This window comes from Mobula hypostoma, chromosome 3 (genome assembly GCF_963921235.1).
Source record: "Mobula hypostoma chromosome 3, sMobHyp1.1, whole genome shotgun sequence".
NCBI lineage: Eukaryota > Metazoa > Chordata > Chondrichthyes > Myliobatiformes > Myliobatidae > Mobula > Mobula hypostoma.
The window spans coordinates 133,916,785-133,944,114 of NC_086099.1; the positions used below are offsets into that span (position 1 = coordinate 133,916,785).

Sequence of the window (27,330 nt, forward strand, 5' to 3'; positions counted from 1 at the left end):
GAGTTGTGGTGTTCTATTGTGCAATATTCCTGTCATGACAGCACTGCCTTGTCAAGTACAGTGGCAAGAGCAATCTGTGCAACAACTTTTTGGTAGCCTGCCAGTGACAGACTGTGTAAAAGAGTCACAAATAAACAGAACCACATTAAATCACCAATGCTCTCCTTCTCTAATCTCCTCCAGCCCCAAAATACTCTAAGGTAGCTGGATTCCTCCAATTTTGTCTCCTAACAGTCCTTAAACTTAACAGCTCTTGATGAGGCTTGACCTGCTAAATTCCATGGTTACGGGATTCCTTCTCTAAGCACTCAGGACTTTTTATTACATTCCACTGGGGAATATTAAAAGCGGCCTTAGAAGACAATCTTCAGCAGTGCTGGGCCCTGGATGGTGAGAAGCTCAGAAGCAAAGGAACGGAAGTTGAATCTCTGTGGTTGCATGGGAAATACCAGCGGACCCAGAATAGTTAGTGGAGACAGAAAAGTGCGTCAGGGAGTCATGATGGAACAGTTTCTTTAGAAATCTAACTGAGTGGATGAGGAAGATGGTTTTGGTGGTGGAGCACGCAATAGCTATAAAAGACTTTCCATGGAATGTCAGTGGTGAGATGACAAATGCTGTCACTCTAAGAGCTCCAGTGAGTAACTACAATGTTCCTGGGCTGGTATTTGAGCAGTCCTAGTGATCTATGGAGAATAAATGTCTGGATACTTTTGTGATCCAGTGTCATGACTACAGCCTGGGGATAATGGCAGTGAAGTTAAACTGGCATGATAGGAAAAGGAGTATGAATTTTCACTGCAGCATTTAGAAATTAGTTGATTTCTTCTTGAGCTGAAATAGAGGGTAGGAATCAGCCATTAGACAATTTAGGAGCATAGGCTATACAAAGATGCAAGTGGACATGACCTTCATTTCTTTGTGTTGAGAATTGGCTCCTAACTATACACAAGACTGTGTGTCCTCTTGGCGCTGAACCATATCAGCATCTGATATTACACCAAGCAATACAACTGCCTTCTGTAACTGCTCCAAATAAAGTACTTAGAACATAGAAAACCTACAGCACAATACAGGCCCTTTGGCCCTCAAAGTTGTGCCGAACATGTCCCTACCTTAGAAATTACTAGTCTTAACCATAGCCCTCTACTTTTCAAAGCTCCATGTACCTATCCAAAAGACTCTTAAAAGACCCTATCGTATCTGCCTCCACCACCGTTGCCAGCAGCCCATTCCACACACTCACCACTCTCTGAGTAAAAAACTTACCCCTGACATCTCCTCTGTACCTACTCCCCAGCACCTTAAACCTGTGTCCTTTTGTGGCAACCATTTCAGCTCTGGGAAACAGCCTCTGACTATCCACATGATCAATGCCTCTCATCATCTTATACACCTCTATCAGGTCACTTCTCATCCTCCGTCGCTCCAAGGAGAAAAGGCCGAGTTCACTCAACCTGTTTTCCTAAGGCTCCCCAATCTAGGCAACATCCTTGTAAATCTCCTCAGTTCCACTTCTATGGATTCCACATCCTTCCTGTAGTGAGGCGACCAGAACTGTGCACAGTACTCTAAGTGGGGTCTGACCAGGGTCCTATATAGCTGCAACGTTACCTCTCGGCTCCTAAATTCAATTCCACGATTAATGAAGGCCAATACACCGTATGCCTTCTTAACCACGGAGTCAACCTGCTTTGAGCGTCCTATGGACTCAGACCCCAAGATCCCTCTGATCCTCCACACTGCCAAGAGTCTTACCATTAATACTATATTCTGCCACATAATTGACCTACCAAAATGAACCACATCACTCTTATCTGAGATAAATTCCATCTGCCACTTCTCAGCTCAATTTTGCATCCTATCAATGTCCCACTGTAACCTCTGACAGATCTCCACACTATCCACAACACCTCCAACCTTTGGGTCATCATCAAACTTACTAACCCATCCATCCACTTCCTCATCCAGGTCATTTATAAAAATCACGAAGAGTAATGGTCCCAGGACAAATCCCTGAGGCACACCACTGGTGACTGACCTCCATGCAGAATATGACCTGTCTACAACCACTCTTTGACTTCTGTGGGCAAGCCAGTTCTGGATCCACAAAGCAATGTCCCCTTGGATCCCATGCCTCCTTACTTTCTCAATAAGCCTTGCATGGGGTAACTTATCAAATGCCTTGCTGAAATCCATATACACTACATCTACTGCTCTTCCTTCATCAATGTGCTTAGTCACATCCTCAAAAAATTCAATCAAGCTCATGAGGCACGACCTGCCCTTGACAAAGCCATGCTGACTATTCCTAATCATATTATACCTCTCCAAATGTTCATAAATTCTGCCTCTCAGGATCTTCTCCATCCACTTACCAACCACTGAAGTAAGACTCACTGGTCTATAACTTCCTGGGCTATCTCTACTCCCTTTCTTGAATAAGGGAACAACATCCGCAACCTTCCAATCCTGCGGAACCTCTCCCGTCCCCATTGATGATGCAAAGATCATCACCAGAGGCTCAGCAATCTCCTCCCTCGCCTCCCACAGTAGCCTGGGGTACATCTCATCAGGTCCCGGCGACTTATCCAACTTGATGTTTTCCAGAAGCTCTAGCACTTCCTCTTTCTTAATATCTACATGCTCAAGCTTTTCAGTCTGCTGCAAGTCAGCACTACAATCACCAAGATCCTTTTCCATAGTGAATACTGTAGTAATGTATTCATTAAGTACCTCTGCTATTTCCTCCTGTTCCATAAACACTTTCCTACTGTCACACTTGATAGGTCCTATTGTTTCACGCCTTATTCTCTTGCTCTTCACATACCTGTTGAATGCCTTGGGGTTTTCCTTAATCCTGCCCATCAAGGCCTTCTCATGGCCCCTTCTGGCTCTCATAATTTCCTTTTTAAGCTCCTTCCTGTTAGCCTTATAATCTTCTAGATCACTAACATTACCTAGCTCTCTGAACCTTTTGTAAGCTTTTCTTTTCTTCTTGACTAGATTTATTACAGCCTTTGTACACCATGATTCCTGTACCCTACCATAACTTCCCTGTCTCATTGGAACATACCTATGCAGAACTCCACACAAATATCCCCTGAACATTTGCTACATTTCTTCCGTACTTTTTCCTGAGAGCATCTGTTTTCAATTTAAGCTTCCAATTTCCTGCCCGATAGCCTCATAATTCCCCTTACTCTAATTAAATGCTTCTCTAACTTGTCTGTTCCTATCTCTCTCCAATGCTGTTGTAAAGGAGATAGAATTATGATTACTATCTCCAAAATGCTACCACTGACAGATCTGACACCTGACCAGGTTCATTTCCCAACAGCAAATCAAGTACAGTCTCTCCTCTTGTAGGTTTATCTACATATTGTGTCATGAAACCTTCCTGAGCACACCTAACAAATTCCACCCTATCTAAACCCCTTGCTCTAGGGAGATGCCAATCGATATTTGGGAAATTAAAATCTCCCATCACGAGAACTCTGTTATTATTACACCTTTCCAGGATCTGTTTCCCTATCTGCTCCTCAATATCCCTGTTACTATTGGGCAGCTTATAAAAAACACCCAGTAAAGTTATTTACCCTTCCCTGTTCCTAACCTCCACCCACAGAGACTCCGTAGACAACCTCTCCATGATGTCCACCTTCTCTGCAGCTGTGACACTATCTCTGATCAACAGTGCCACGCCCCCACCTCTTTTGCCTCCCTCCCTGTCCTTTCTGAAACATCTGAAACCCGGCACTTGAAGTAACCATTCCTGTCCCTGAGCCATCCAAGTCTCTGTAATGGCCACCACATCATCGCTCCAAGTACTGATCCATGCTATGAGCTCATCCACTTTGTTCCCAATACTCTTTACATTAAAGTAGACACATCTGAGCATGTCCCTTCTCTACCACCTGCCTATCCTCCCTCACACACTTGTTGAAGTTCTTTACTGTAGAGATCGTGTACCATCAAAGTGTTCAGATGTGGCTTCTCCCTGGCCTAGGTCCTAGTTGTAGGACCCTAATATATTGTGTCACACCAAATGATTTTAGGTTGTCTTCCAAATTATGAACATTCTGAAGACTTGACTATCGGTTACAAGTAATAAATCTGGTGAAGAATTTTCTTCATCTTCGCTATCTCATCACTTTTTGTCCTTTAAATACAGTGGATTCCAGTTAATTGGGCCATCAGCTTATAGAGTCAGTGGATTATTTGGGCCAACTCTTAAAGAACAAAGAACTAATTGAGAAAATGGCTAGCACAAGAGGGCACAGTTTTAAGGTGCTTGAAAGTAGGTATGGAGGAGATATCAGGGGTAAGTTTTTTTTTCCCCGCAGAGAGTGGTGAGTGCGTGGAATGGGCTACCAGCGACGGTGGTGGAGGTGGATATGATAGGGTTTTTTTTTTAAGAGACTCCTGGACAGGTATGTGGAGCTGAGAAAAATAGCGGGCTATGGGTAACCCTAGGTAATTTCTGAGGTAAGGACATGTTCGGCACAGCTTTGTGAGCCGAAGGGCCTGTATTGTGCTGTAGGTTTTCTATGTTTCTAAAATACATAAACAGATACTTAGTTAAACAGTGGTTTGTCTTTTTTTATACTTTTTAACTAATTCTATGAAATATCCATTTATTGGGGCAGCCATTTAATTGGGCCAAAATGTACTAGTTACAATGTCTCCCAATTAACCAGAAACCACTGTATTTTCCAACCAGGACATGGAATGTCCTGATACAAACTGCAACTTTTGAAATAGACGAAACTGTGATACGAAATGAGAGTGGAAGGCAGAAGTACAAATTTGGGTAATTAGATCATGTTTCATTCCTGCCTAACCACTGGCCGCAACCTTATTAATGGCAATGGCTTTCTTCTCCATAGTAAAGGATTATCACTTTGCCTGGCCTCTATATTTTAATGGCAGTTTTATTCAGTTGCTTGCTTCACACAAGGCAAGAGAAGTATGTCGGTGACAACAGTCTGTGTGTGTTGAATAGCTGGTTATATGTAAAGCTGAGAAAGGTGGGTGTGAGTCGTGCTACAGTGTGAGATATGCTGGTGTCTGGGGCAACTGTGAATATTCAACGACTGCTGATTGATGGGTTTTCGGTAGTGAGGGATGGTAACACGATGATGAAATGAGTACGATCTGAAGTGAGGGGGATCTGAGCTAATGGGGCAGATGGTGGGATATAGCATTTGAAGAGGTATTTACTGAGCACAAATGTAAAGTCATTGCACTTAAGGCAATACATCCAGGTATTTGAAGCCTGATCTGTTTTTGAGAGTATTATACTATATCTACAGTGCCTCATCCCACTGAGAGTTTTTCTGGAGTACATGCATGGTCAGAAAATTTTACAATCTGCAGTTTATCATGTGGCACTGTTACTCTCCCGTGCAGCAACAATATATCTCTGCTCACTTTTGTAGCATAGTTGTAGTAGTAGTAGCTTTAAGTGATACTAGTCACAAAAAAACCTTTGTTCATGCATCACTGCTAAAGTTGAAAGTAAACTTATTATCGAAGTATATGTATGTCACTATATACAACCCTGAGATTTGTTTTATTGTGGACACTCTCAATAAATCCGTAACAGAATAATAACCATAAGGAAATCAATGAAAGACCGAAACAACCTGGGCATTCAACCAGTGTGCAAAAGACACATACTGGGCAAATAAAGAGAAAGAAAGAATAATAATAAATATATAATTAGTAAGTTTCGAGACCATGCAATGAAGAGTCTTTGGAAGCAAGTCCATAGGTTGTGGGAACATTTCAATGATGGAGCGTGTGAAGCTGAGCGAAGTTATTCCTTTAGTTTAAGAGCCCGATGGTTGAAGGATAATAGCTATTCGTGAAACTGAGGCTCCTGTACTATCATGCTGATGGCAGCGGTGAGAAGTGAGTATTTTCTGGGTGATGGGGGTCCCTGATCATGGAGCTGTTTTCCTGCGACATTTCATGTAGATGTGCTCAATGGTGGGGAGGGCTTGACCTGTGATGGAAGGAGCCAAATCCTCTACTTTTTGTAGGATTTTTGTAGGTGTTTCCATACCAGGCTGTCAGTCAATATACTCTGTACTATACATCTATAGAACTTTGTCAAAACTTCAGATGTCATGCCAAATCTTTGCAATCTCCTGAGGAAGTAAAGGCACTGCCATGCTTTCTTTGTAATTGCACTTACATGCTAGGCCTAGGACAGGTCCTCCAAAATAATAACACCAAGGAATTTGAAGCTACTGACCCTCTCCACCTCCGATCCTCCAATGAGGACTGACTCATGGACCTCTACTTTCCTCTTCCTGAAGCCAATAATCAGCTCTTCGGTCTGGCTGACATTTTGTAAGAGGTTGTTGTTATGGCACCACTTAGCCAGATTTTCAATCTCCTTCCTATATGCTGATTTGTCATCACTTTTGATTCAGCCATGACAGTGGTATTGTCAGCAAACCTCATTGATGTAACCAGCACTGGGTGTATTTACTAGGCAAGACAAAGCTAGTGTGAATTATTCTGACTGAATCACAAGTAGAAAGTGATTGTTAATTGTAGAATTTCCATTATTGCAGCATCCTCATTTTCATTTGCAAAAGATAAAGAAAGCAAGATGATAAAATATTAGCCAGTAGCTCAAGGGTTACATTTTACATTATGATATTGGAACTGTGCTAAAAAAAAAGTTATCATAGCAAGACTTAATATATCTGTTGCACTTGTATTACCAGGCACCTTGATCAAAGTACAGAAAATAAATGTCAGACAAAACTTTTAAGAAGAGGAAGAAACTGTCACAGCCCTCAGTTTCTGTTTTATCTAAAAAGGGCAAGCTGCATACAGAGACAGATTACAGCAACCAAAGTTCAGCTTCAACTTTCAACTTGTATCATTTTATTCGTTTCTGATTTTCTCCATACAGACTTGATGATCACATTGACAAAACCTCCATATTATGAGCTCAGAGGATACTAGTCTATAATCACTTTCCAGTTTTCTCACTATTTTGAAACTATGACTCATCTAATTTGTTGAGGTCTTAAGTATGTTTTTTTCAATTTTACCTTAAAAATCTAATCATAAGCATCCACCATACTGATTCAACTTGTCCTCCCATTCTGTTCCCTTCACCAAACTCCACTTCAAATCCCCAACATTTCCTCCCTTCTGAAATTCAATGCACCGGTTACCCAAACATTTCACCAACGAGAGTCCCTCCCACATAGGATTCTACCTGCCATTCATCTCTCCTCCCCATTATCACCTTTCTTGCTTATCAGATTCTAGCACATACCTTTTGCATCCCCGCTTTATCATCCTTCACCCTCTACCTCCATCATTACCCTTCTCTCCCCATGTGACTCCATCTGCCTTTTTTAAACTTGTCCGCTTCTACCTATCACCTACCTGCCTCTGTCTCCCAATTCTACCGCCCCCCGCCCCACACACACACACACACACACACACACACACACACACACACACACACACATCTTTAGCTTTGCTCAACATCCCCCATCCCTTCTTTATCCACCTATCATCCACTGGCCCTTGTTTCAGCCCACCAACTCTCCCCTTTATGCAGACTATCTTCCCTGTATACTTCAGTTCTGATGCCTGGGGCTAAAATGCTGACAATTCTTTTCTCCCCATAGAAGCGGCTCAAGCTGCTGAGTTCCTCCACCAGTTTGGCTTTGGCTTATGCATTGTAGCTTGATTTACCTTAACGTGTGTGATGAAGAACTTTAGTTCCTCACCAAAAGTGTTCAGTATTTATAGATACCTTGAATAGCTAAGATATGGCAAGAATTTAACTCAAGAGTAGAAGTTTGGTTGTAATAGTCAACAAGAAGAAACAGCAAATATTGAAAACTTTAGAGAAAAGCTCAATGTACTATGGACCCCTACCACTAACTGAGGGGTCTGTGGAACCCAGTTCTGGTCTAGCTCTTACTGCATACGTGTAAAGGCCGCTTCACTTGCAACTGGAATTGATGACTATGTACTCATCAGGAAATATCTCAATTTCTGATCTTATGATGGAAGGAAAATCATCAGCGAAGCAGCTGAAGATGGTTGGGCTGAAAACACTGCATGAGGGACTCCTGCAATGATACCCTAGGACTAGGTTGACTTACCTCTGACAACCACAATCATCTTCCTCTGTGCAAGTCATGATTCTGATCACAGGATTGTTTTCACCTTGATTCTAATTGACATCAGTTTTATCAGGACATCTCAATGCCAAACACATTTAAAAGCAGCTTGATATCAAGGGTATTCACTCCTACCTCCCATCACCTCTGAAATTCAGCTCATTAGACAATATGTGGATGAAAGCTGTAATGAGCTCTAGAATTGAATGGTCCAAACTTCGTATTAATGTCTGGGTTATTGTGTCACTTGTTAGCACTGTGTCCCCAAGAATTGGCTCACTTCTGCCAATTCTATCATTGGTGGATGCATCTGCCCAAAGTTGACGGGTGAGGTCAAGATCAAATGGGTTTATCACTCACTAACTTCCACAGTGGTGGCCATGCTTTTTTGGGGCTAGGGCAGCTCAGTCAGTGGCAATACTAACAAGTCACTCTTGGTGATGGACATTGATGTCCTCTACCCAAAGTATACACTTTGCTACCTGCAACATTCAGTACCTTATCCAAATGTTGTTCAACCTGCAGAAGTACGCAGCTGGTTTTCTTGTATCATTACCATTAGCGAGGCCTGACAGGTTTGTCATTCCAGCTAACAAATTAGTGCTATATGAAATCAACTGTAATGGAATGCTGCATTTCAAGGTTCTTGATTGCCAGAAATCTCTTTTCAGAAGTTATTTGATGCTTTTCTTTAATGAAGAAGGAACTATGATAGAGACACAAGAGATTGCATATGCTGAAATCTGGAGTAAAAGTAAACCGCTGGAAGAACCCTGTGAGTCGAGCAGCATCTGTAGAGGCCAAGGGGTGGATAAAAGTTTGAGACTCTGCACCAGGATATGATATATATATTTAAATATATACTTGATTTTTGATTGGTTATGAATTATTTATTGTATGAACATTAACATGTTCTCAGACGAGTAACTCAATACATTTCATATATAGTGTATTTCAGAGACGATGGCCAGATTTTCTTCTGTTTTAGTTTACTGTTAGAAACAGAACTTACTGAGCAACAGGCTTTTCAGCCATTATGATCATATTTACCATGTTGGCCATCAACATTCATCCAATTTTTCCACACCATCTATGCCAGGGGTTCCCAGCCTGATCACCATGATATTGGTCCATTGCATAAAAAAGGTTGGGAACCTCTGATCTATGCCTTACCTATTTAAACTTAGTGAATTTATCTGATTCCATCATCACCTTTGGCACTGATTTCCAGATCAACTGTTGCCTGAGTAAAATCCTTTCCCTTCTAATCTGCTTTAAAACTCCTCTCACCTTAAACCTATGTTCTCTTGGTTTTAATACCCCATACCATGGGAAAGATCCTGACCATCTACCCTATCTATGCCTCACAATTTTATACACCTCTATTCTATCAGGTCATCTTTCAGCCTTCTTTGCTCCAAAGAATACAAACCCAGCCTCACCAATCTCTTTCGATAATTCAGCTCCTCCAAACCAAGCAATCGCCTCTTCATGCTCTCTAGCACAACTACATTCTTCCTATAGTGAGATGACAGGAACTGCTGTTTGATAAAGTTATAACACAACCTCCCAACTTTTATATTCAATACCCAGTCCTATGAAGGCAAGTATGCTTTATGCCTATACCATCCTGTTGCCACATTGAGTGAATGATAGACTGAAAACAAGCAGTCTGTCTGTTCATCAATTTTCCTTAGTGCCCTGCCATATGTCCTACTCAAATCTGACTTCAGAAAATGCATCATCTGGCACTTATCAGGCTTAACTTTCACCTGTTAATATTTTGTACAACTTTCCGTCTGATCTATGTCCTGCTGTGAACTTAGGGTATCTTTGCTGTCCACAATACCATCACCTTTGCGTCATCTGCAAAATTACTAACTATGCCTCATACATTCACATCCAAGTAGTGGATCCACCCTCAGTGACCGCTTTATTAGGTACACCTGTACACCTGCTTGTTAATGCAAATACCTAATCAGCCAATCACATGGCTACAGCTCAATGCATAAAAGCATGCAGACATGATCAAGAGGTTCTTCAGAAGTAAACAAGTATGAACGTTGACACTGATGGCAAACATCATAATGTGTGTTGCACAGTTGGTAATGATACACATTAAAGTCCCCATTCCTACCACATTGAACATACTTACTGACAAAAACACTCTATGACAGGTGCCGTAGCATCTGTCATGAACCTGGCCCTGACACTGACACCTAGAAAGAAAAAATCCTACGGTGTTACAGGAAAGATACTGTCATGGATAGCGGAATGGCTAACAGGCAGGAAGCAGCGAGTAGGAATAAAAGGGGCCTTTTCTGTGTTGGTTGCCAGTGACTAGTGGTGTTCCTCAGGGGTCGATATCAGGACCACTGCTTTTCACATTGTTTGTCAGTGATTTAGATAATGGAATTGATGGCTTTGTGGCAAAATTTACCGATGATACGAAGATAGGTGGAGGGGTAGGTAGTGCTGAGGAAGCAATGCTATTGCAGCAGGACTTAGACAAATTGGAAGAATGTGCAAAGAAGTGGCAGATGGAATACAGTGGGAAATGTGTGATAATGCATTTTGGTAAAAGGAACAATAGTGCAGACTATTATCTAAATGAGGAGAAGGTTCAAAGATCAGTGGTGCAGAGGATATAGATGTCCTCATGCAAGACTCCCAGTAGGGTTCTGCGGTAAAGAAAGCAAATGCAATGTTGGCATTTATTTCAAGCGGAATCGAATGATGCTGAAATAATGCAAGGAGATAATGCTGAGCTTTTATAAGACACTAGTCAGACCGCACTTAGAGTATTGTCAATAGTTTTGGGCCCTATATCTTAGAAAGGATGTGTTGCCATTGGAGACAGTCCAGTGGAGGTTCACGAGGATGATTCCAGGAATGAAGCAGTTAACATATGTGGGGCATTTGGCAGCTTTGGACCTGTACCCACTAGAATTTAGAAGAGTGTGGAGGGGTGGGGGGGGTGGGAATCTCATTGAAACCTACCAAATGTTAAAAGGACTAAATAAAGTGGATGAGGAGAGGATGTTTCCTGTAGGTGGGGGTATCGAGAACTAGAGAGCACAGCCTCAAAATTGAATGGCGGTAAGGAGAAAATTTTTAGCCAGAGAGCAGTAAACCTGTTGAATGCTCTGCCCCAGACTGTGGTGGAGGCCAAGTCCATGTGTATATTTAAGGCGGAAGTTGATTGCTTCCTGATCAGTCAGGGCATCAAAGGATATGACAGAAGACAGGTGTATGGGGTTGAGTGGGACTTGGGATCAGCCATAATGGAATGGCGGAGCAGACTCGATGGGCTGAATGGCCTAATGCTGCTCCTACGTCTTATGGTCTTAAAACAAGGACACTTATGTCAGAAGGCTGTTTCAGGAATTCAGTTCAGCATTCAACACTATTGTTTCATAGACCTTGGTGAACAGATTCCAACTCGTTGGTCTAAATACATCTCTATGCAACTGGGTGTTGGACTTCCTAACCAACAGACCTCAGGTAGTTAGGATTCACGCTCCTCCTTCCCCATCATCCTAAACACAGGTGCCCCCTCTGGAGGCTGTATGCTGTCCCTGTTGTACACACTGCTCACACATACAGCCAACACCCGGGTATCACATTAAGATTACCAATGACATGACGGTGGTAGGGCTCAACACCAACAATGATAAGATGACCTACAGAGAGGAGGTGGAAGAGCTCAAGGACTGGTGCCAGGCAAATACCATCTTCCTCAATGTCAACAAGACAAAGCAGATAGTTATCAGCTTCAGGAGATCTCACACCACTCACACCTCTCTTTACATACTTCAGCGGCACATTATTGGAAGCTGCAAACAGTTTCAGTTTCCTGGGAGTCCACGTCTCACACAAGCACATCCTACACAATCAAGAACGGTTATGGATGGCTCTACTTTCTGAGTAGTTTCTGAGAAATGAGCTGGATTTTGCACTTCAATGCTCAACTACCTTCTACAGATGTGCAGTAAAGAGCATCCTGACATGTTGCATCACTGCATGGTACAGAAACTGCACTGTGGTGCACAGGAAGGCTCTAAAATGGGCAATCAAAATGGCCCAATGTATCACCAGCACCAATCTAAACATCACCAAGAATACATCTACAGAAAGGTGCCAAAAAAAGACAGCAATATCCTGAAAGACTCCCCCCAGACTGCTCAACGACTGATTGTTCCACTCCCCGCAGGGAGGAGGCTACATAGCATCAAAGCCAGGACCACCAGACTCAAAGTCTGTTCCTTGCCCCAAGTAGTAAGGCTGATCAACTCTCCATCCACTAACCCACCAACATTACTTTATCATTTCCACTCAGAGTCACCTTATGCACAGACATTTTAAAAACATTTACTTATTACCAAAGAATGTATAAATGATACGAACTTGAGATTTGCTTGCTCACAGGTAGCCATAAAGCAAGAAATCCAAAACAACGCAATTTAAAGAAAAAAAAGAATAAAAAATAGAACTAAAAGACTAACACTTGATGTTCAAGAGGAAGAGAAAAAATACAAATCATGCAAACAATTGAAGAAAACAATAGCATTCTGAACCAAAAATGAGCCCCCACATCTGAACCCCAGAGCAGCTGGAGTAAGCCCAAAGCCTCACTTACCAGTTCATCATATTAGCAGGCATGGAGCACAGCAGCTGGGCCAGTTTTCATTGCCTCAGCGCCACGGCAATGACTGTTGCGAAGAATGAGAGAAATCAACTCTTGTCCTGACCAACATCCTGCCTTTTCAGTCCATCTGGCTGGTGTTTAAATTGTCTAAACAGTGTAAGGTACCTTGCACTAGGAACCCAAGGAACTGCTGCTGCAAAGGGATTGGGACCCGGATTTTGCAACCCATCGACTCATTCCTAGCCTAGACCACACCACCCAGCGACTTGCTCCGGGCCCAGATTTCGTTGCCCAGCCAGACTCTCCTGTACCTAGCAATACTTTATGTACGTACAATCAAACCATGTATATAAACTATCTTATGGATTTATATTTATTGTGTTATTCTATTATTGGTTCTTTATCTTATTGTGTTTTTTCTTGACTGCTGCATCAGATCTGGAGTAACAATTATTCTGTTTTCCTTTACACTTGTGTACTGGAAATGAAATTAAACAATCTTGAATCTTAAAGTTTATGTAGACAATGTCTTCTGCCTTAGGATTTTCTCTAGTAATTTTCCTATCACTGGCATGAGTCTCACCAACGTTCAGTTGTTTGTCTTATCCCTTCTTCATCAGGATCCAAGCAATCTCCTTCCTTGCTTCCCATTGCAAACTAAGATAGATTTCATCCAGCTTTGGAAACTTATCAACAACTAATTATGACAGGTCTAACACTTCCTCCTTCTTAATACTAGCCTGTTGAAGATTATCCATTTATTGCTCCCTGAATGTACCATCTTCCATGTCCTTTCTCTTGGTTAATACAGATAAGAAGTATTCATTTAGGCCCCTGCCCAGATCACCTGGCTCCAGACATGGATTACCACTTTGATCCCTAAGGGAATCCACACACTCCCTGGCTACCCTTTTGCTTCTAATATACTTACAGAATTTATGGAGTTTAATTTGGATAAGTTCTGAGGTTTTGCACTTTGGGAGGTCAAATGGAAGGAGAAAGTATACAATTTATCTTCAGCATCATCATTGTATTGAAGTACAGAGTGACCTTAGGGTCCAGATCAATAGGTAGCCGAAAATAGCTACATAAGTGGAAAAGGTGATAAAGAAGGCTTTCTTTCATTGGTAGGGGTGTTGAATATAAGAATAAGAAAGTCATGCTTCAACAAGATAAAACTTTAGTTTGACCACTCTTGAGAGTATTCCATTATAGGAAAGATGTGTTGAGCATGAAAAACGTGCTGAAGAGGTCTATCATGAATCTGCCTGGATTAGAGGCCATTAGCTATAAAGACAAGTTGTTCAATTTGGGACAACTTGTCAACTTGGGTTGTTCTGCTTACGGCATCGGAGCTGAGGGGAGACCTGAAAGAGGCTTTTAAAATTATGAGAAGCATAGACAGAGCAGAGAGTTGGAATCTTGTCCCCAGGGCATAAAAGTCAAATACCTGCTTTCACAGGTTAGAAAGGGGAAATATAAAGGCAACATGAGGGCAGGTTTTTTACATGAAGGGGTGTGGGTAGATGCCTGGAATGGGCGACAGAGTAATAATGGAATCAGCCAGTTTGGTGAAGTTTAAGAGGTTTTTAGATAGACACATGACCATGAAGGGAATATGGCGATCAACAGAAAGAGGGCATTTAATATAAGTTTGCATCAAGACTGGCACAACTTCATAGGCCAAATAGTCTGTCCAGTGGTGTACTGTTCTATATTCTAGAAAATTTTACAATTCTCTTTAATCATATTTGCTGATGATATTTTTGTCCCACTTTCCCTCCTAATTTCTTCCTTAAGTTTTTTTCTTCACCAGTTATATTCCTCAGTAGACTCTCTTGATCTCAGTTTCATATTGCCAAGTTTCTGCTTTCTCCAGATCAAACTTTCAATATCCTTTATCATCCATCATTCTCTAATTTTGTCACCTCTGCTTTTCATCCTTAAGCCAACATTTGGCCCTCAATGCCTATCAACTCTCATTTAAATGAATTCTTCTTCGCCATGACACACCACAATTTAAATGAATGCAAATTTTGTCTAAATCTTTGGAAAAGAATCTTCAAAGTGTATGTTAATTATATTTTATATTCATATTTCAGTGCTTAACATCCCTTTACTTATAACAATCAAATGAATCTTCTTTAAACATCTTTCAATCACAGTAGCATTCTTAATCACCAGTGGTAAGGACCAAGAAAGCATGGTCAAGGAAGGCAGGGGAGTGCTTACAGGACTGCTTTGAGTCATTGGACCGGACAATATACAGGGACTCATCTCTGAATCTGTTGTCACAGACCTGTGTGGATGAATGTGTGCCTTTGAGAACATACCAGACATACCCAAACCAAAAGCCGCGCATAAACCTTGAGATTCATAATCTGCTGATGGCTAGATCTGTGGCATTCGAGACTGGCGATCCAGAACTATATAAGAAGTCCAGGTACAAACTACGAAGGCAATTTTAATAACGGAAAAAGAATTCTGATGGAAGTTAGAGATGAAATGGGACGCACATCCACTCTGGCAGGGTGTGTAGGCTAGGTGAAACCTAACATCATGAATAGCTGTGATGCTTCACTCCCAGATTAGCTCAATGCCTTTTATGCATGCTTTGAAAGGGAGAATAAAACTACACCTGCACAAATGTACTCAGCATCCAGTGACCCTGTCATCTCTGTCAAAGGTCAAAGTAAATTTATTATCACAGTACATATATGTCACCATACACAACCCCAAGATCATTTTCTTGCAGGCATACTTAATAAATCCATAAATCAATGAAACACCGCACCAACTTGGGCGTTTAAGCACTGTGCAAAGGACAACAAACTATGCAATACAAAAAGAAAGAAATAATAATATTAAATAAATAAACAATGAATGCCGAGAACATGAGAGAAAGAGTCCTTGAAAGTGAGTCCATAGGCTGTGGGAACATTTCAATGATGGGGCAAGTGAAGTTGAGTGAAGTTATCCTCTTTGATTCAAGAGCCTGATGATTGGGTGATAATAACTGCTCCTGAACCGAGAGTTGTGAGTCCTGAGGCTCCTGTACCTTCTTCCTGATGGCAGCAGTGAAAAGAGAGCACGACCTGTGTTGTGAGGGGTCCCTGAAGATGGATGCTGCTTTCCTGTGACAGCGCACCATGTAGATGTGCTCAATAGTGGAGAGAGTTTTACCCGTGATGGTCTGGGCTGTATCCACTACTTTTTGTAGGATTTTCCATTCAAGGACATTGGTATTTCCATACCAGGCTGTGGTGCAGCCTGTCACTCTACTTTCCACCACAAATTTACTGAAGTTTGTCAAAGTTTTAGATGTCATGTCGAATCTCTGCGATCTTCTAAGGAAGCAGAGGCACTGCCATGCATTCTTCATGACTGCTCTTATATGCTGGGCCCAAGACAAGTCCTCCAAAATGGTAACACCAAGGAATTTAAAGTTGTTTATCCTCTCCACCTCTGATCCTCTGATGAGGACTCGCTCGTGGGCCTCTGGTTTCCTCATCCTCATGTCAAGAATCAGTTCCTTGTTCTTGCTGACATTGACTATAAGGTGGTTGTTGTGGCATCACTGAGCCAGATTTTCAATCTCCCTCCTATATGCTGATCAGTCACCATCTTTGATTCAGTGGTGTCATCAAGTAACTTAAATACGGCATTGGAATGTGCTTAGCCGCACAGTCATAAGTGTAAAGTGAGTAGAGCAGGGGGCTAAGACATAGCCTTGTGGTGTACCTGTGCTGATGGAGATTGTGGAAGAGATGTTATTGCCTATCCAAACTGATTGGGGCTGCAAGTGAGGAAATCGAGGATCCAATTGCACAAGGAGCTATTGAGGCTGAGGTTTTGAAGCTTATCAATTACTTTTGAGGGGGTGATGGTATTGAATGCCAAACTGTAGTCAGTAAAAAGCATCCTGGTTATGCATCTTTGCTGTCCAGATGGTCCAGTGTTGAGTGAAGAGCCAATGAGATGGCTTTTGCTGTGGACCTGCTGTTCCGGTAGGCAAACTGCAGCGGATCCAAGTCGCTTCTCAGGCAGGTGTTGATCTGTTTCATCATCAACCTCCCAAACCACCTCATCACTGTGGATGATAGTCTTTGAGGCAGAATACCATGTCCTTCTTAGGCTTCGGAATAAGTGAAGTCTGCTTGTAGTAGGCGGGTACCTCAGAGTGCGGTAGCGAGAGGTTAACAATCTCAGTGAGCACTCCAGCCACCTTCTCCAGCATGGGCCTTTAGCACCTATTTGTGACAAACGCTTTCCTTCGGTTCACCCTCATGAAGCTTGCTCGCATGTTGGCTTCAGAGACTAAAATGACCGGACCACCAGGGGCTGCAGAGGTTTGTGATGGTTCCTCCATGTTTTGACGGTCAAAGCAAGCACTGAAGGCACTGAGCTCATCTGGCTTTAATTGTATAAGAGGTGATAGTATTTATGCCCGGCCACAACTGTAGAGCAACCTTCATTAATTCAAGTTTAGTTCAGAACTGCCACTTTGCCTGTAAGATGGATTTCTGGACATCATTCCTGGACCTCTTATAACTTTTTTTTTAGATTAGATTATGAGGACACTCAGTCCTTGTTTATTGTCATTTAGAAATATATGCATTAAAAAATGATACAATGTTCCTCCAGAATGATATCACAAGAAAACACAGGACAAACCAAGGCTAAAACTTACAAAACCACATAATTATAAAATATAGTTACACCAGTGCAAAGCAATACAATAATTTGATAAAGAGCAGACCATGGGCACAGTAAAAAAAAAGTCTCAAAGTCCCGATAGCCTCATCATCTCCAGCAGGCGGCAGAAGGGTAAAACTCTCCCCACCATAAACCTCCAAGCGGCGACAACTTGCCGATGCAGCACCATTGGAAGCACCCTGAGTCTGTCCGAAAACTTCGAGCCTCTGACCAGCCTCTCCAAGCACCATCCTCTGCTGAGCACTTCGACCCTGCCCTGGCCGCTGAGCAACAAGCAAAGTCGAGGACTCGGGGCCTTCCCCTCGGAGATTCTGGACCACACAGTAGCAGCAGCAGCGAAGCAGGCATTTCAGAAGTTTCACCAGATGTTCCTCCATGCTCTCACGTCCGTCTCCATCAAATCAGGATTGTGCACGGCACCCTACTTGACAAATAACAGACATCACCACCGGAGTGGCCACTGCGAGCTGCATCGTGCTGCCATCTTCCCCTCCCTCCCTGTATTACTTTGTTGGTCAATGGACTTGAATGCCTCTGAATTTGCCCTCAGCAGATTGTAGGTCTCACGGTTCATTCACAACTTCTGGTTAGGGAAGACTCTGAATGATTTAATGGGGACACTCTCATCCACAACTGTTCTAATAAAGTCTGTTACAAACATTGTTTATTTATTCAGGTGAGTCCTTGAATATGGTCCGGTCCACTGACTCGAATCAATCCAGTAGCCACTCCTCTGCCTCCCACAACCACCTCTTTGTTTTTCTAACCTCTGGAACTTTGCTCTTTAGCATCTGTGTGTATGCAAGTCGGAGAAGGAGAATCAAAATAGTCTAGGCATAGAACAGTAGGCATTCCTTAGGTGATCTAGTTAGTAGGTGATCTAGTGTATTGGAACCTCTGGTGCTACATGTTATATGCTGATAGTGACTGGGTGGGGTTTTCTGCAAAGAAGCCCGGTTGAAGTCCCTGAATATGACTTGAATTGTGTGGGGATGCACTGTTTCTTGTTTGGAGATGGTATCCAAGCACTTGATTATAGTCGGCCACTGGTGGTATGTAAGCTGCTGTCAGGATTATGGAGGAGAACTCCCTAGGTAAATAGAACGGACAGCATTTGATTGTTAGTTGTTCATGGTTGGGGGAATATGAGTTTGACAAAACCGCCACATCAGTGCACCACCGAGAGTTGATAATGCAGCACAAACTTCCACCTTTAGTTTTTTACAAATCAGTAGCTCGGTCCATCCTATGAATCGAGAAGCCTTCAGGTCTGATCCCTCTGTCTGGTGCGCTGGGATTAAGCCATGTCTCAGTCAAAAATAGAACACACCAATGTCTCATTTCCTTCTGATACAGCAATCTTGCCCTCGGGTCATCAATTTTATTCTTCAGCAACTGCACATTTGCTTGCAAGATGCTGGGTAGAGGGGGTCTCATCTCTCTGTGTTTCACCTTGGCTTTGAGTACCCCCCCCCCACTCCACCTTGCTTCCAACTATGGCAACGAGCCTTCGCCACTTGAGGTTAAGTCTGCAGAGATCTTCAGAAGATCATGAAACTGTAGATCATTAATTTGATTTAAAAGTACATTGCTTGAAGGGAAAATAAATGCTACAGATTGCACTGTGAGTAATTCAAAAGAGGTCTGCAGAACATCACCATGGTTCACCGGCACCATCTTGTCATGGAGGCTAACTTCAGAACCTCTTTCAAGAAAGGGGGTGGACCATTGCAAGGCTTCAGACCCCAATGGTGTACCTAGTAGGGCTCTGAAAACCTGTGCCAACCAAATGGTGGGAGTGTTCAAGGACTTGTCAATCTCTCAATGCTGCAGTCAGAGTTTCCCACCTGCTTCATAAGGGTGACAATCATACCAGTGCCCAAGAAGAGATGGGTGAGCTGCCTCAACAACTATTGCCAAGTTGGACTCACATCACTGTGATGAAATGCTTTGAGAGCTCGGTCATGGCCAGAATCAACTCCTGCCTAAGCATGGCATGGACCCTCTGCAATTTGCCTATCGCCACAATAGGTCTACAGTGGATGCAATCCCACTGACTCTTCACTCAATCTTAGATCACCTGGACACCAGCAAAACCTATGTCAGTTTGCTGTTTATTGATTACAACTCAGCATTCAACACAATTGTACTCTCAGTTCTAACCAACAACCTCCAAATCCTAGGCCTTTGTACCTCTCTCTGCAACCGGTTCCTTGACTTCCTCACCAGGAGACCACAGGCTCTGCAAATAACATCTCCTCTTCGCTGATAATCAACACTGATGCACCTCAAGGACGCATGCTTAGTCCACTGCTCTATTTTCTCTACATCCATGACTGTGTTGCTAGGAACAGTTCAAATTGAATCTATAAATTTGCCAATGAGACAAGCATAGTTAGCAGAATTTCAAATGGTGACGAGGAGGCATACATGAGCAAGGTAGATCAGCTGGTTGAGTGGTGTCACAACGACAACCTTGCACTCTACATCAGTAAAACCAAGGAACTGATTGTGTAGTTCAGGAAGGGAAAATCAAGGAAACACACACAAGATCCTCATCCAAATATTATCAATGGAAAGGGTGAGTAGTTTTAAGTTCCTGAGTGTCAGTATCTCTGAGGATCTATCCAGGGACCAATATAGTGATGCAGTAACAAAGAAGGCACAATAGTGGCTGTACTTCATTAGAATTTTGAGGAGATATGGCATGTCATCAAAGACTCTCACAAGTTCTACAGGTGTACCATGGAGAGCATTCTAACTGGTTGCAATACTGCCTGGTATGGAGGGACCACGGCACAGGATTGGAAAAGGCTGCAGGAAGTTGTAAACTGGGCCAGCTTTATCATGGGCACTAGCCTTCCCAGCATCTAGGACAGCTTCAAAAGATGGTGCCTCAAGAATGTGGCATCCGTCATTAAGGAGCACCATCACCCAGGGCATGCCCTCCGCTCATTGCTCCCAACAAGGAGGAGAACAGACACATACTCAGTGTTTCAGGCACAGCTTCTTCCCTTAGGCCATCAGATTTCTAAATGGACAATGAACCCACCTACACGACCTCACTATTTTCTTGCTCTCTTTTTGCACTACTTACTTAATTTATTTGTTTACATGTATCTCTTATCATAATTTTAATGTTTTGTTTTAATGATGAACTGCTGCTGCAAAACAACAAATTTCCAAGACATAGTCCAGTGATGATTAAACCCGATTCTGATTCTGACAATCTGGAGACCAGCCACCACTCCCAAGCCATCTCCCCCTATTTGATTGCTGCATAGCTGTATAAACTGTTGCGGGTGTAGATTAACAACATGCGAAAACGCGTAACTCCTTTTCAAAAGACGCAATATAATCAGGAAACATGCAAACAAACGTAAATCCGCCAAGTGTGTGCTTGGTAATCTGCTTGCTAATGTGTTGTCTACCGAGGTGCAGCTTAAATTTTAGACCAGCCGACTGAAATCCAGTTCTGTTGGAAATGTCAGTTTTTGCCTTCCGTTACATGAAAACTATATCATATAAGTACATTGGGAACAATATATGGGGGGTAGTAAAGGTAGTTACATCCAAATGAACTGCAAATATGTAACAACTGCATCTACAGCAAATGGACTCTGCATTAGTAACAGCGAAAGACAAATGTAAGAAGAGGCTACTGATGAATAAATGCACTGACCACCTGTACGCCAGACTAACTCAGTGCAAGCAAGACTGCGAACGAAAAAGGGAGAGATGTGAAGGTGACAAGGAGGGGGGACTGATTAGTATTCTCTTAGCATATCGCTCTTGAGTCTTCTCTCACTCAACTGAACTATGTCGTTTCACGTCCATTTAACTTATTTTACAACAGTTTGCAAATATGTTGATCAGCGGGCGACCTGCCTCTGTCCCCGCGCGAGTTACACGCAGTCAATACACTGTAAGCGTCCTGCTACTTCTGAAAACTGACTTCTAGAGAAGTGCACAATTAATATTCTCACTTCGTAATACTGTTTTGAACATTTTGCCTTCTGCCACTCCCAACTCGTAGCCGAATGCGACCTTCTAATCTCCGGATCACAAAAGCACTGCAAGATTACTTGGATTTTGGAGCAACGACTGACCTTTCGGCAGCGATTTCTTCCCGTCTGTCCCAGTTTACGAAATTGGGCGAGAAACTGGGCGAACTCCGATCGACTCTACCCCGCCATATTCATTGGAAGCGGGATGAGGAAGAGAGATAGTTAATGGTTAGAAAATCCAGTCTGCCACCGAGATGTGATCAGAGCCCGCACTAGTGGCAACACACAGCTCGGGTTTTCTAAAAATAGCAATCCAATAACCTGAGGAGTCTAATAAATACAAGGCTTGTTCGTACCACATTCAGGCAGCAGAATAAATACATGGCAACTGAGAAATAGTGTTTGTAATGTACTTGACAGATAAGGGTTGTTACAAAATTAAGTAGAGGAAATGCATCCAGATTCTCAATGCTGATTTGCACACGCATGGTTTATACTGCATTCATATATAAAAATGGTAAACATTGTCGAATTAAAATAAATATCTATCCTGTTAATTCATGTTTAGGTGCAATAGGTTTTACGTTCTATTCTGTGAATACAATCAGTGGGACCAGGTGGGTACGCTATTAAGTGTCAATTAAATTACTGTATAAGTATTTGAACATTCAAAAACATTTACATTCAGCTCATATATTTCCATCTTGTCGTGTGCAAATAAAATTAAATGGGTTACGAAAACCAACTAAATGTGATTTCAAGGCTGCAAAGACTGTAGTTCAGTTTCAGACAGATAGAGAGTCTGCTGAAGGGCTCGGACAGGTTAGGAGAATGGGCAACGAAGTGGCACATGGAATACAGTGCAGGGCCATGTATGGGCATGCAATTTGGTGAAAGGAATAAAGGCATAGACTATTTTCTAAACCGGGAGCAAATTCAGAAATCAGAGATTCCTTGTGGTCCTAGTGCAGGATTCCCTAAAGGTTCACTTGCAAGTTCAGTTGGCAGTAAGGAAGGCAAATAAAATGTTGGGATTAATTTTGAGAGGACTGGAGTCTAAAAGCAAGGATGTAATGCTGAGGCTTTATAAGGCATTGTTCAGACTGCATTTGGAGTATTGTGAGTAGTACTGGGACCCATATCTAAGAAAGAATGTGCTGGCATTGGGGAGGTTCTGGAGGAGGTTTATGATAATAATGCCGGGAACGGAAGTGTTAACATATGAGGAACATTTAATGGTTACAGGGAGAAGCCAGGAGAATGGTTACGAGAGAATGCTGGAGCAGACTTGATGGGCTCAATATTTAAATGGAAGAAATTTCTGTTCATTCAGTCATCAATATCAGGTAAGCAGTTTGAGATGTTGGCAAGATTAAGGAAGATGGTGGTTGTTATTAACCTTCATGAGGAAACTGATTCTGTTTTCACTGACGATGTTAAGAAACAGTGCAGAGACTAGAAAAAAGAGGGGCTAGGGTGGATCTTGTGGGACATAGAGGGTATATCATGATACAGCACCACAGTATTGTCGCAGATAGTGCAACACTATTATAGTTTGGGGAGATCAGAGTTCAATCCCAGCATCCTCTGTAAGGCGTTTGTACATCCTCCTGGTGGAATGCATCCGTTTCCTCTGCATCCTCCCACAGTCCAAAGACTTACAGGTTAGTAGTCTAATTGGTCATTGTAAATTGTCTTATGATTAGGCTAGGGTTAAATCAAGGGTTGCTGAGTAGCACAGCTTGAAGTGCCAGAGGGGCTTATTCCACACTGTATCTCTAAATAAAGTAAGAGAGAGAGAGAAAAATTGAAAGTAAATTGAAAGTATTCTTACTAATAAAAGAATTTAACTGTGAAAAAAAAGAAAGTAATGTTATGGATATGATTGAATATGAATGAAGTATTTGTGGTCCCCTATGACTAGGCAATAGGGAGAAACTGTAAGATTGTCAAAAGCTGCAGACAGGCTGAGTTGGTCAAGAAGTTGTATCACTATTACATTGGATGTCACATATGAATTCTGCCGAAACTATCTTTGTAAATTTGCTGGGATAGAAACCTTTCCTCTCTCATCTCAAGCCTTTTTCAAGCTCAACTTGTCCATGCAAACCACCTGATGTTAAGCAAAACTGGCATAAATTTGGAAGGCTGTAAGGCCTGGGGAGGGTACAGGAGACATGCTGCCTGGAGGTGAGGTGTTTTGGCTCTGAAGAGACTTGGACGGGATAGGATTGATTTCATCCAAGTAGAGAAGGCTAAGGGGAAATCTAATTAAGGTATATAAAATGATGAGAAGCTGAGAGAATAATAGCAAAAAAAAACTGTCCTCTTACACAGTTGTCTAGAATCAGACAGCATTGATTTGAAGTACGAGGGAAGAGATTTAGATAGAATATGAAGAAGAAATGTTTTCACTCTAAGGATAATTTAAATCTAGGTGGGTGGATAATGCAGGAAGAGATGCTCACAACATTTAGGAAATATTCAATTGAGCACTTGAAATGCTTTGGCGTTGTAAACTATGGTCGAAGTGCTGGATAAAAAGAATTAGGATGGATAGGTATTCAATAGATGGCAAGAACATTAAGGGCCTGTTTCTGTGATGCATGACTTAATGACTTCAGAGAGGCAATGGGGCCAGAAGTAGGGAAGTCAGTTTACAAAGACTAAGTGGTGTAGTTTTGGTTTTTTTTCAGCAGCATAATGACTGCAGATTTGATAAAGAATGGAACAGTACTCCTGAAGCTAGAACTGAGAGCTTTGAGTACAATCCAAGCATCTTCAGTGCAGGGGATGTTGGTCCACGAGAGAACACTAAGGTTGGTTAGCTTGTCCTTTCAGGTGGTTTTAGGACTTTTTCCAACACAGCTTTGGCAGTATCATTCCAATGTCTTGAGGTGCCTTCTACAGTAGACCAGGTCTGAGAAACGTAAAGGAGAACAGTCATCACTACTACCCAATAGTTTCATTAGTTTTCATTCTGGTAATGTAGAGTTGCTGCTAAAATCTTAATGAGTTTTTTAAAATTATCTCTAGTAAAGAGAACTTAAGATAATTAATTTTCAATTTGCTTAATCTTCATTTGAACATGTGTTAATCGTTTCTCCATTCTCAACATCATGAAAGCTTGACATCCAAAATATCCCCAAGGATTTTATTTATCAAAACATTGCCATCTTTGCCAGATGGAAAGTTCTTTCAGGAAAATGTTTCAGCTGAAGTTTATATTAGTTCCTTTCTACCATACATCAAAAGAGTGTTAACACAAACTTATTAGAAACCTTATTTTAAAAGAATCAAACTGTACCCAAAATGTGTGCATGCTTGGTCTATCACCAAATGATAAAGACAGAAAATGTTTTCAATTTAGAAGCAACAAAGATTATTTCCTGAATTGGCAGTTTTACTTTATCCCAGAGCTAGGTATACTTCTCAAGTGTGTACATTAATCAGCATTTTAAAATAAAGTTACATAGAAACATAGAAACATAGAAAATAGGTGCAGGAGTAGGCCATTCGGCCCTTCGAGCCTGCACCGCCATTTATTATGATCATGGCTGATCATCCAACTCAGAACCCAGCCTTCCCTCCATACCCCCTGACCCCTGTAGCCACAAGGGCCATATCTAACTTCCTTTTAAACATAGCTAATGAACTGGCCTCAACAGTTTGCTGTGGCAGAGAATTCCACAGATTCACCACTCTCTGTGTGAAGAAGTTTTTCCTAACCTCGGTCCTAAAAGGCTTCCCCTCTATCCTCAAACTGTGACCCCTCGTTCTAGACCTCCCCAACATCGGGAACAATCTTCCTGCATCTAGCCTGTCCAATCCCTTTAGGATCTTATACGTTTCAATCAGATCCCCCCTCAATCTTCTAAATTCCAACGAGTACAAGCCCAGTTCATCCAGTCTTTCTTCATATGAAAGACCTGCCATCCCAGGAATCAATCTGGTGAACCTTCTTTGTACTCCCTCTATGGCAAAGATGTCTTTCCTCAGATTAGGGGACCAAAACTGCACACAATACTCCAGGTGTGGTCTCACCAAGGCCTTGTACAACTGCAGTAGTACCTCCCTGCTCCTGTACTCGAATCCTCTCGCTATAAATGCCAGCATACCGTTCGCCTTTTTCACCGCCTGCTGTACCTGCATGCCCACTTTCAATGACTGGTGTATAATGACACCCAGGTCTCGTTGCACCTCCCCTTTTCCTAATCGGCCACCATTCAGATAATAATCTGTTTTCCTATTTTTGCCACCAAAGTGGATAACTTCACATTTATCCACATTAAATTGCATCTGCCATGAGTTTGCCCACTCACCCAACCTATCCAAGTCACCCTGCATCCTCTTAGCATCCTCCTCACTGCTAACACTGCCACCCAGCTTCGTGTCATCCGCAAACTTGGAGATGCTGCATTTAATTCCCTCATCCAAGTCATTAATATATATTGTAAACAACTGGGGTCCCAGCACTGAGCCTTGCGGTACCCCACTAGTCACCGCCTGCCATTCTGAAAAGGTCCCGTTTATTCCCACTCTTTGCTTCCTGTCTGCTAACCAATTCTCCACCCACACCAATACCTTACCCCCAATACCGTGTGCTTTAAGTTTGCACACTAATCTCCTATGTGGGACCTTGTCAAAAGCCTTTTGAAAATCCAAATATACCACATCCACTGGTTCTCCCCTATCCACTCTACTAGTTACATCCTCAAAAAATTCTATGAGATTCGTCAGACATAATTTTCCTTTCACAAATCCATGCTGACTTTGTCCGATCATTTCACCGCTTTCCAAATGTGCTGTTATCACATCCTTGATAACTGACTCCAGCAGTTTCCCCACCACCGACGTTAGGCTAACCGGCCTATAATTCCCCGGTTTCTCTCTCCCTCCTTTTTTAAAAAGTGGGGTTACATTAGCCACCCTCCAATCCTCAGGAACTAGTCCAGAATCTAACGAGTTTTGAAAAATTATCACTAATTACGAAAATAGATTTATCACACAGATGAATTCATTGGTTGTTGAAACCAAAGAACCAAATGAACAATACAAAACAATAAAATAACTATATCTTCTCAAGTCTAACAATTCCAAATGTGCACAATTAACTCTGCCTAACTCTTACACTGCTAAGAGTTTAATGTGGAACTCATTTATAATAATGTTTCATTCTGAATTTCAATGGTGGGCAATTGCAGTCACATTTCTATTTTTGGTGTTTTATTTAATGACAGCAATGAGAAAGGCAATGGATTCCTTCACATTTACTAGGTTCTAAAAGTTACTTGTTTTGTGCCAGATTTACGAAATGTTTAGAATTTTATGATTTCAGTGAAAGGGCCTCACATTTCTTTCATTCTGTAATCAAGAACATGTTATTTTGTCTTTCAAAAAATAGAAACCTGACATTAGAAACCATACAGTATGCAGGCTACTGCAACTGCTCAAGGGATATGATGCTCAAGTTATATATACCTTTATGCTAGGATTAAAGTGGTACATAGCTTATCAGTCAACATTTTTTTCCTATAGCTTATTATCTAGATTTCAAATGTAAATACATGTTATTTATAGACCTTTTGCTCTGATCACAGGCATTCAGTACAACATCACCCCCAAGTGGAGGTTTCAGCCAGAACAAGTGCAAAGTGGAAGGATTTTATTTTTACATCAGATATTGCATTTTACACATGCACCTGTATGTATTATGTGGTGGTTCACTGAAAAAAAATATAAATATAGATATTATGTTAAAAATGAAAATGTCACTATGTATGTTGGATAT

General features: G+C 41.9%; 1 protein-coding gene across 3 annotated transcripts in view; it reads right to left on the reverse strand.

Annotated features, from left to right (window-relative positions):
- The window catches only part of LOC134344259 (histone deacetylase 9-like), a 695,601-nt gene extending 673,844 nt beyond the window's left edge, over window positions 1-21,757 (reverse strand). For all 3 annotated transcript variants that reach the window (XM_063043755.1, XM_063043754.1, XM_063043751.1), the window contains exon 1: window positions 21,642-21,757. The gene's annotated coding sequence lies outside the window, so the exon portion shown is untranslated. The remainder of the gene's footprint in view (window positions 1-21,641) is intronic.
- Window positions 21,758-27,330: the final 5,573 nt, after the last annotated feature.